Raw genomic sequence first — 8,414 nt, forward strand, 5'->3', positions numbered from 1 at the left:
TATTATATCCCACAATGCTATTCAAATAATTTTAAAATTGAATCAAAACAAAAAATCAAGAAGTAAACGAATAAGCTTCAACTTCATCATCTTAATGTAGGCTTATAAAATAATGGGGTAAGAAAAATCTCACAATTCTTAATGCCACCAACATCAATCTTATTTCGAATGGCACTTCACCTTCTTGTAACCCAATTTTTCAAATAATGGCACATAAACTTTTTTATGATCCACCCTTTGCTAGAGAATTTGTCAAGCAACAACTATTCTTCACCTCACATAACCCTATCCATATCAAACAATAAGAATTCCATTATCGTCACTAGAATCTACCAGTTCGCAGCACAGTTGCACCACACAAGGTCCACACAAGCAATCACAGTTGTTACGGCACGTGAAGCGGCACAATCGCCTTGTAGTACGGTGCATCTATTACTACAAGAAAAATGTTAAACATCGTCGGATTTAGCGTCGGACGTTAGCACTAAGTTTACTAATGGAATTATCGGAAAATTTGGCAATAAATTTGTTGGATAAAAAAATTACTGTCAAATTTATCTTTTTGACGGTAAACTCATCGGTAATAAATGAAGGGAAAAAAAAGAAAAATTGGTGCGATTATTACCATTGAATTTATTGGTGGATAAATCTGACGGTAATCCGAATTCGTGGAACACTGTGTTTTGGTCATTTGCAAAGCGTTACTGTCAGATTTAGATTTATCCACTGATAAATTCGACGGTAATGCATGTTGTCCTAAATTTGGATCGTGAACTCTCTCCTCCTCATTTTTGAACTACATTTCTTTCTCTCTAACCTTCTCCTTTCTCTTTGTCCCTCCCTCTCACTCCCCCACAAACAACCTCCGGCAATTCCTCCACCATTGTCGGCCACCACCAACAGCGTTCAAAGGCTGCATGAACTTCTTACGTTGTGTTGGTCGCTCTATCATTGCCATTTTTGTCACTCCGCCACTGCTGCCATCGTTGTTGCTGCTGCTCCGATCCTTGTGTTACCGGAGCTATCTCCTTCCTTCCTCCAGATATGTTGTCCTTCTCTTTATTCCTACTATTTTTTAATTTATTTAAAAAATTCTAAATCCTAATTTATCTAATTTTAATTTGTTATGTATTAGAAAATTTACAATTAGAGTGATTGTATTAGAGATTTAACTGTTTTTTAGATTTAGTTCATGTATTAGTTCAGATTTAGAGTTTTTAATTATGTTTTTATTTAAGATTTTTTAAAATTCTATTTTGATTATGTGTGTTTTGCGTTTGAATGTGAATGGTGTTGAGAATTATGACGGCGAATGCTTGCTAGGTTGTGCAAGGGATTATCAGTGAGCTTGAGTCACAGGGCGCTCTTCCTCGGAGCAATTCTAGAGTTTCTTCACTTGCTACTTGTTGTGGACCTAGGTTGGTACCCAAATAGTTGCACATTGTTCGTTGTTGATTCCATATGTGTGGTTGGAGGTAATACAAGTGTATTCCCAGGAATGTTGAGATGGGAATATCTTATTCCCATGTTTGGTTCAAGAGTTAAAAATTTATTCCTGGGTATATTTTATTCCCTAGAATCAAAATTCCACCCATTTCATTCCCATCTTCCCCATGGTTATCTTTAGGGTGTGTGTGGTTGGAGGTAATACAAGTGTATTCCCAGGAATGTTGAGATGGGAATATCTTATTCCCATGTTTGGTTCAAGAGTTAAAAATTTATTCCTGGGTATATTTTATTCCCTGGAATCAAAATTCCACCCATTTCATTTCCATCTTCCCCATGGTTATCTTTAATTCCAATGGGAATGGAATGTATATCACAATGTAAAAAGACTAAAATGCCCTTCAACTCTAACCCTCTTTCTTCAGATCTTTCACTCATTTCACAAAAAACTAAACCCTAGCAGAGCAACTCCTCCATGAAAACGAAACCCTAGCCAAATTTTTCCCCAAATTCATGGAGGCTCCACCGACGTCAGCGCCGCCTCGCCGCTGATCTGGATTCGCACGACTACCGAGCTCCTTATTCTAGAAGGAAGATTCACTATCAACTGTTCGCGTTCGTGTTCATCATCACATCTCACCTCCGTTCGTGTTCGCGTTTGTGTTCGTGCTCGTGCTCGCGTCTGGTCTCTCTCCTTCGTCTGAGCTTGGTTGCTCGCGCATCTCTCGCCTCCGTCTCTGCTCGAGTTGTGCTTCCTGTTCGTGTCGTCTCCCTCACCCCTCTCCCTCCTCGCATCTTCCTGTTCCTGGTGATCTTTTTCAAGCACAGGTTTGTTCTAGGTTTGAAATATTGAAATTAGAATGTACTTGGAATTGAAATTGTAATGTGTTTTATTGTTTCAATGAAATTGAAATTGAAACAATTTTCTAGATCCATTTCAATTCGTCTAAACAATTGTTCTAGGTTTGTTCTAGATTTTTTCAACCTTATGTATGTACTTGGAATTGGAATGTGATTTCAGTTTTTAATTTGTTTGGAATTGGAATGTGATTTGAGTTTCAGTTCTGACCTCTTTGATTATAGTATCCTTAATTCTCTTGTTACACATTTCATATAAAATACCAGTGATGAATTGTTGATAGATAAAACACAGTTATGAATTGAATTGAAACTTGATATATGCTCTGTGCCTGTTGTTTGGCTGCATTATCTAAGGAATATTTTGTATGACTGCATTATCTAAGGTCTGTGCCTGTTGTTAGTATGCTTTAAAATTTACTTCAATTTATTTATCAAGTTGAAAAGATCTAATGCTGGGGAAGCTAGACTAGATCCTCCTTGTTCTAGCTTTCCAAATGATTAATAGTTGAATTAGTTCGATAATTGGTTAAATACATGTATACGAAGAATCAGTGCACAATGCCTCTATGCAAATATATCATGAATGAATGTGATTTTTACATTCTTTTTCCACCTTGTAATCTTTGTGTCTGGGTTATGTGTATAATAAGAGGCCTATCATTTTCCACCTTATATGGCACCTGCTGCAGGTTCTGTCCGAAAGGTTTTTCAAGGCACATGTTTCAAAATTGGATAATAAAATGTATGTTTAGCTTCAATGAAATTTAATGAAAAGATCGATTTATGATAAAGCCAAAATCTCAGCACCCATCTCATTAGACACTAGTTCACAAAATGATCCTAACCAATCATCTGAGTCAATTCCTCTTTTTATTGTTATTGTTATTATTTTTTTGTTCTATTTTTATTTACATTGTGTTTCATGTCATAAATAGTTTGGTTCTCTCATTTATTTGCATAGCACTTGCTGCTATAGAATTCTTTCTGATGGAATACTTATAATTTAATCCTACAAGAAGGTACAGAATTGGATGTTGAAACTAATTGGGTTATGAGTATGATAAGAGACCTAAAGAAATGATAGGGTTATGGGTTATCAGTACTTTTGTGCTGTTATGCTGCGGGTTGGCATTGGAATTTGTTAATATCTCACTTTTTCGGTTATAGTTTACTCTCTTGTGAATGTAGATGGAATGTACTCCCTTTTTGATGCATTCAATGGAATTTTCTTTTCCTAGGTTAAGGCTGTGTATGACTGCATTATCTAAGGAATTTTTTGGATGCTGCAGTAGTGCTTACTAGTTTCTAAAATTTTCCATGGATTGTTAATTGTTTTTTGGACTTGGAAAAAGAAAAGTACACAAAAAAAACCTGTTTTATTTCCTTGTTAACCTTTTATGCAATGGGTGTGTTTCTTTTGGGGCTTATGCAATGGCCTTTTATATCACTATGTTTTGATTGCAAATGGGATTGCAGTGATTCTGTGATTGACCTTTAATTATTGTTCTTTTCATACTTGTGTGATTCCTTGCTTCAAGATGATGAAAAATTATCTTGTGTTATTTTCTGCTTATTAGTCTATAGAAAATGGAAGAGAATACTCGACCTAATTCAAAGCAAACTAAGCGTCAATGGACGCCACACGAAGATGCAAAATTAGTTGAGTGTTTGGTGGAGCTTGCAACTACTTCTTGGAAGTGTGACAATGGCACGTTTAAATCCGGTTATGGAAAACATTTGGAAAAAATGCTGCATGAAAAAATCCCTGGATGTGATCTTAAGGTACAATTTTTTTACATAATACTTGTTTTCTTTGTTTACAATTCTATATTTGTGTTATAATTGTATAGCTTACAAAATATTTATGCTTCTATATTGGGATGTTTTCTTTGTGCATAATTGATCACAGATTTTAAATTTAGAGTTAATAATAATTTAACTAAAGATATTTGTTATTAGGGATATTTTAGTAAATTTAAAAAAATTTTAATTAATAATAATTTAACTAAAGATATTTGTTATTAGGGGTATTTTAGTAAATTTAAAAAAAATTAGAATCAATAATAATTTTAACTAAAGATATTTGTTATTAGGGGTATTTTAGTAAATTTAAAAAAATTTAGAGTCAATAATAATTTAACTTGACATATTTGTTATTAGGGGTATTTTAGTAAAAAATTTAGAGTCAATAATAATTTAACTAAACATATTTGTTATTAGGGGTATTTTAGTAAATTTAAAAAAATTAGAATCAATAATAATTTTAACTAAAAATATTTATTATTAGAGGTATTTTAGTAAATTTAAAAAATATTTAACTTTTAGTCATTAATATTTTAATTTGAATGATTAAGGGTAATTTTGACATATTACATAATATTATCAAGATATTTAAACTCAACCAAACAAAAATTTAATCATTTCTAGGATTATTATATAATATTCCAATGTATTAAATTTTACAACCAAATATGGGAATCATATATTCCAAGTAATCTCATTCCTAGGAATATAATGCCTAGGAATGAGATTACTTGGTAATAAAGTTTAATCTTTGAACCACACACCCCCTAAAAAATATTGTTAAGTGACTGGATTCCTTCCTCCCTCACCCGAGCCAAAAAGATGCCATTACAAAAAGAGAATACCTTGTGATGCATTTCAAATTATAGTTCTGCTTATACTTTCTGTTTCGTTGAATTGTACACTTCGTTTTGACATTGTTCTATGTTATATAATCCATATTTTGGCTTTATTTATTTTCTTTTATGTTCTTATAACATCACATGGTATTGAGTAACTCAATTGAATCTTTTATCTTACTCAGGCAAGAATACCCCTTGAAAGAAGGAAGTTTTTTAAGAATACTGAAATGGCTGCTGTACAACGTTAGGCTATGTGGTCAAGTTTGGCTCATGAAATGACTACTGAATTTCGTGGCTTATGTGCTGAAGAGGTATATCAATAACTGAACACTACCTGAAACAATGTACAGTTGTTTTTATTTATATTATAACTTTAATTATTGATTTAAGTTATGTTTTTGGTTTAAATTATATTTCTGGATTAAGATATATAGTTGAATGTCAATTAGTGCTTGATATAGTTGATTGATTGATTTTGTATATGATTGTATTTGGCTGATGTTGTGGATTTTAGATTTAGTGAATATATCTGCAAAGATTTTATGGTGTTTGCTTAATTTTGGTTCATGTATAGTTTGTGAACTTATAACGGAATGTTAATGGTGACTCTTAGATGATTAATATTAATAATAATTGATAATAAAATTTTTATTGGTTATAAATTGGTATTTGATTTACCTATTGTATTAGCTTAATTTATGATAATGTATGGTTGATTTTGTGGACGATAAATTAGTTAATTGTTAAAATCATAAATAGTTTGGTATGGTTAATTCTCTATCTAACATAGTATTAATATAGCTTAATGCCCTAATATCTAATGCTTAATGCTTATCAGCATTGCTCTTTCAATTTCTAATTTAATATTGTTCTATTTTTATAATTGAGAATTTCTTATCTTTTAAATCTGATTTTCCTACTTAATTGAATTTTTTTTAATAATAAATTTTGATATTTAAATTTGTTTGTGTTTTAACTAAAAATGATTAAATTGTTAGTTTAGAAATTATTAGATTTAAATATTTGAATTTATATATTAAATTTTTAAATAAATTTTTAAAAAATTAAGTTTACCGTAAGATTATCGTTAGTTAAATCTGCCGGTAACTCTTAATTTAATTATTAATAATAAACAATATATTACTGTCGGATTTATCGAAAAAAATTCGACGATAACAAACTCTAAAATTTTGCAATTAAAAGTTTATTATCTACTGGTAATTAACAATAGACGAAAAAATCTGACGATAAAGTTGATAAAGTTTATTATCTAAACAGTTATCGGTAAAGTTTATAACGTCGAATTTATTTTGCCACTAAATTTGTAGGCGAATTTTTTAAAAAAAATTAACTGTACTCAACGTTTTCTTGTAGTGTACGCTCATCATTGTAGTCACAATCGTCATGTTGTGAAGCTTCATCGTCGCAGCGAATCATCCCATGCTACCACCGACTGCCACATCATTGACTTGGCGGACTTCACGATCTAAAAGAGCTGTTAAATCGGGAGATCGAGATCAGTTTTATAGAGTGTGAACTTGTATAATGCAGATGAAGGGTTGAACAGTAGGCTAGAGTTTTAATAATGGAGCAATTAAAGGATTTGCAAATAAAAAAAGGAAAAGGGGATTAAACGAGAGGGGATGAGGGTTTGTGCAGCGAGTTCAAGAAAAGCAACAATGGCGGAAAAGAATGACAGTCGCAGAAAGATCAGGAATTCGAGTAAAATGGTAGACTTTGCAATGGAGGTAAGATTGATTGTGTGGACGAAATATTAGAGATAATATTAATGATAATAATGGTAAAAAATATAGAACAAATTAATGGAAAAAAATATTTTTAAAATAATTTTAATAGAGTTAATATTTTATTAATTTTGTCAAATAAAGACAAATTTGATAATTATCAAATGTATTTAGATCAGTTATGATCAACTTTGTCAATATCTAAATTTTTTAAAATTAAAAATAATTATTTACTCTATTTATTATTCATCAACAATAAGTTAAGCTATTTGGGAACCATAAGTTTCTAAACCGATTTGTGGATTCATCAACAATCTGATTAAGCGATTAACTCTATATGCACGGACCACAATGAGCTGGATGGCAGATCAATTAATTAATAAACCATGCATCTGAAGCTAAGGTACAGGCCTACAGGGAACTTTAAAAAAACCCAGTAACGCCCTACCCAACTAGTAACTTAGTAAGCCACCAACAAGCTGTCACATCTTAAGCCTTGCATTAATATTAAGGGAGTCACTAGATAAAGATGTTGAAAATATTTTTTTATAAAGATATTTTTTAATAATTGAAATTTAATATATATAATTAATTAAATTATGTTATTTTTATTAAAATTAGGTTAGACAAATTAATTTGATAAAAAATTGTGAATCAAATCTTAAACTAGTCTAAATTAATATTATTTTTTTATATAAAATGACTATAATACCCTATTATAGAAAATGACTAAAATATTTTTATTATATATATATATATATATATTTATTGAGAATTCTAAATTTTAGTCCTTTATTTTTCTATGGTAGGGTTAGAATTTATAATTTTTAAAATTAATATATATATATAAAATAAGAGTATTTTAATCATTCTCTATAATAAAGATATTGTAATTTATAAAAGAATAATATTAATTTAGATCAGTTCAAGATTTGATTAACCATTTTTTCGGTTAAATCAATTTGTCTAGCTTAATTTTGATAAAAATAACATTATTTAATCGATTATATATATTAAATTTTAATAATTAAATAATATTAAAAAAACGTTTTAGACGTCTTTATCTAAGTGACTCCCTAATATTAATAAATTGATTAACAGTTGTTTCGTGGCAAACGCAGCAAACACATTTAGACTTGCGCAATCTTCTTTTTTTTGTGTCGTTTTTTAAAAACAAAAGTGCGACGCAATAAGGTAGAGCAATACTTAGAAAAAAATAAAAAAATTATTTTTTATTAGTTTAATGTCGATGATAATTAATTATATTATAAATACATAAAGAGTACTGAAAATTTTCACTTTTCTATTTTTTATTTATTAAAATTTTTCAAAATAAAAAAAATCAATTTTTTCTTTTTCTCAACTTTCACTCTTTTTCTTTATGTTTTCTCAAATTATTAACATTACACTTTAAATCTTTATATTTGATCATTTCTAACAAAAAAAAATTGTATGTATTTCTATTATAATTAATTACTATCAATATTAAACTAATAAAAAAATAATTTAGATAACAAAGTAATTTTTTTATTTTGTCATTAATAATAAAAGAGATTAACACCTAAAAATTCTTTATTTCACTTATATTTTTTAATGATTTATGAATAATTTTCTAAAGCAATACAGCTTGCTTTATTTTAAAAATATCCTTTTATTTTTTCTATCAAATATTTTAAATGAAAGAAAAAAAACTAATTAACCACTTCTTAATTCTTAC

General features: G+C 29.5%; 1 long non-coding RNA gene across 2 annotated transcripts; it reads left to right on the top strand.

Annotated features, from left to right (window-relative positions):
- The first annotated feature begins 1,625 nt into the window (after positions 1-1,625).
- LOC112784348 (uncharacterized) lies at positions 1,626-6,935 on the top strand. 2 transcript variants are annotated; one of them, XR_003193861.3, is made up of 4 exons: positions 1,829-2,274; positions 3,885-4,089; positions 5,135-5,263; positions 6,327-6,935. It is a non-coding gene; the product is annotated as an uncharacterized lncRNA (long non-coding RNA). The 2 variants fall into 2 exon arrangements; XR_003193860.2 differs by lacking the exon at positions 6,327-6,935 and having other exon boundaries at positions 1,626-2,274; positions 5,135-5,614.
- Positions 6,936-8,414: the final 1,479 nt, after the last annotated feature.

This window comes from Arachis hypogaea, chromosome 3 (genome assembly GCF_003086295.3).
Source record: "Arachis hypogaea cultivar Tifrunner chromosome 3, arahy.Tifrunner.gnm2.J5K5, whole genome shotgun sequence".
NCBI classification, from domain to species: Eukaryota; Viridiplantae; Streptophyta; class Magnoliopsida; order Fabales; family Fabaceae; genus Arachis; species Arachis hypogaea.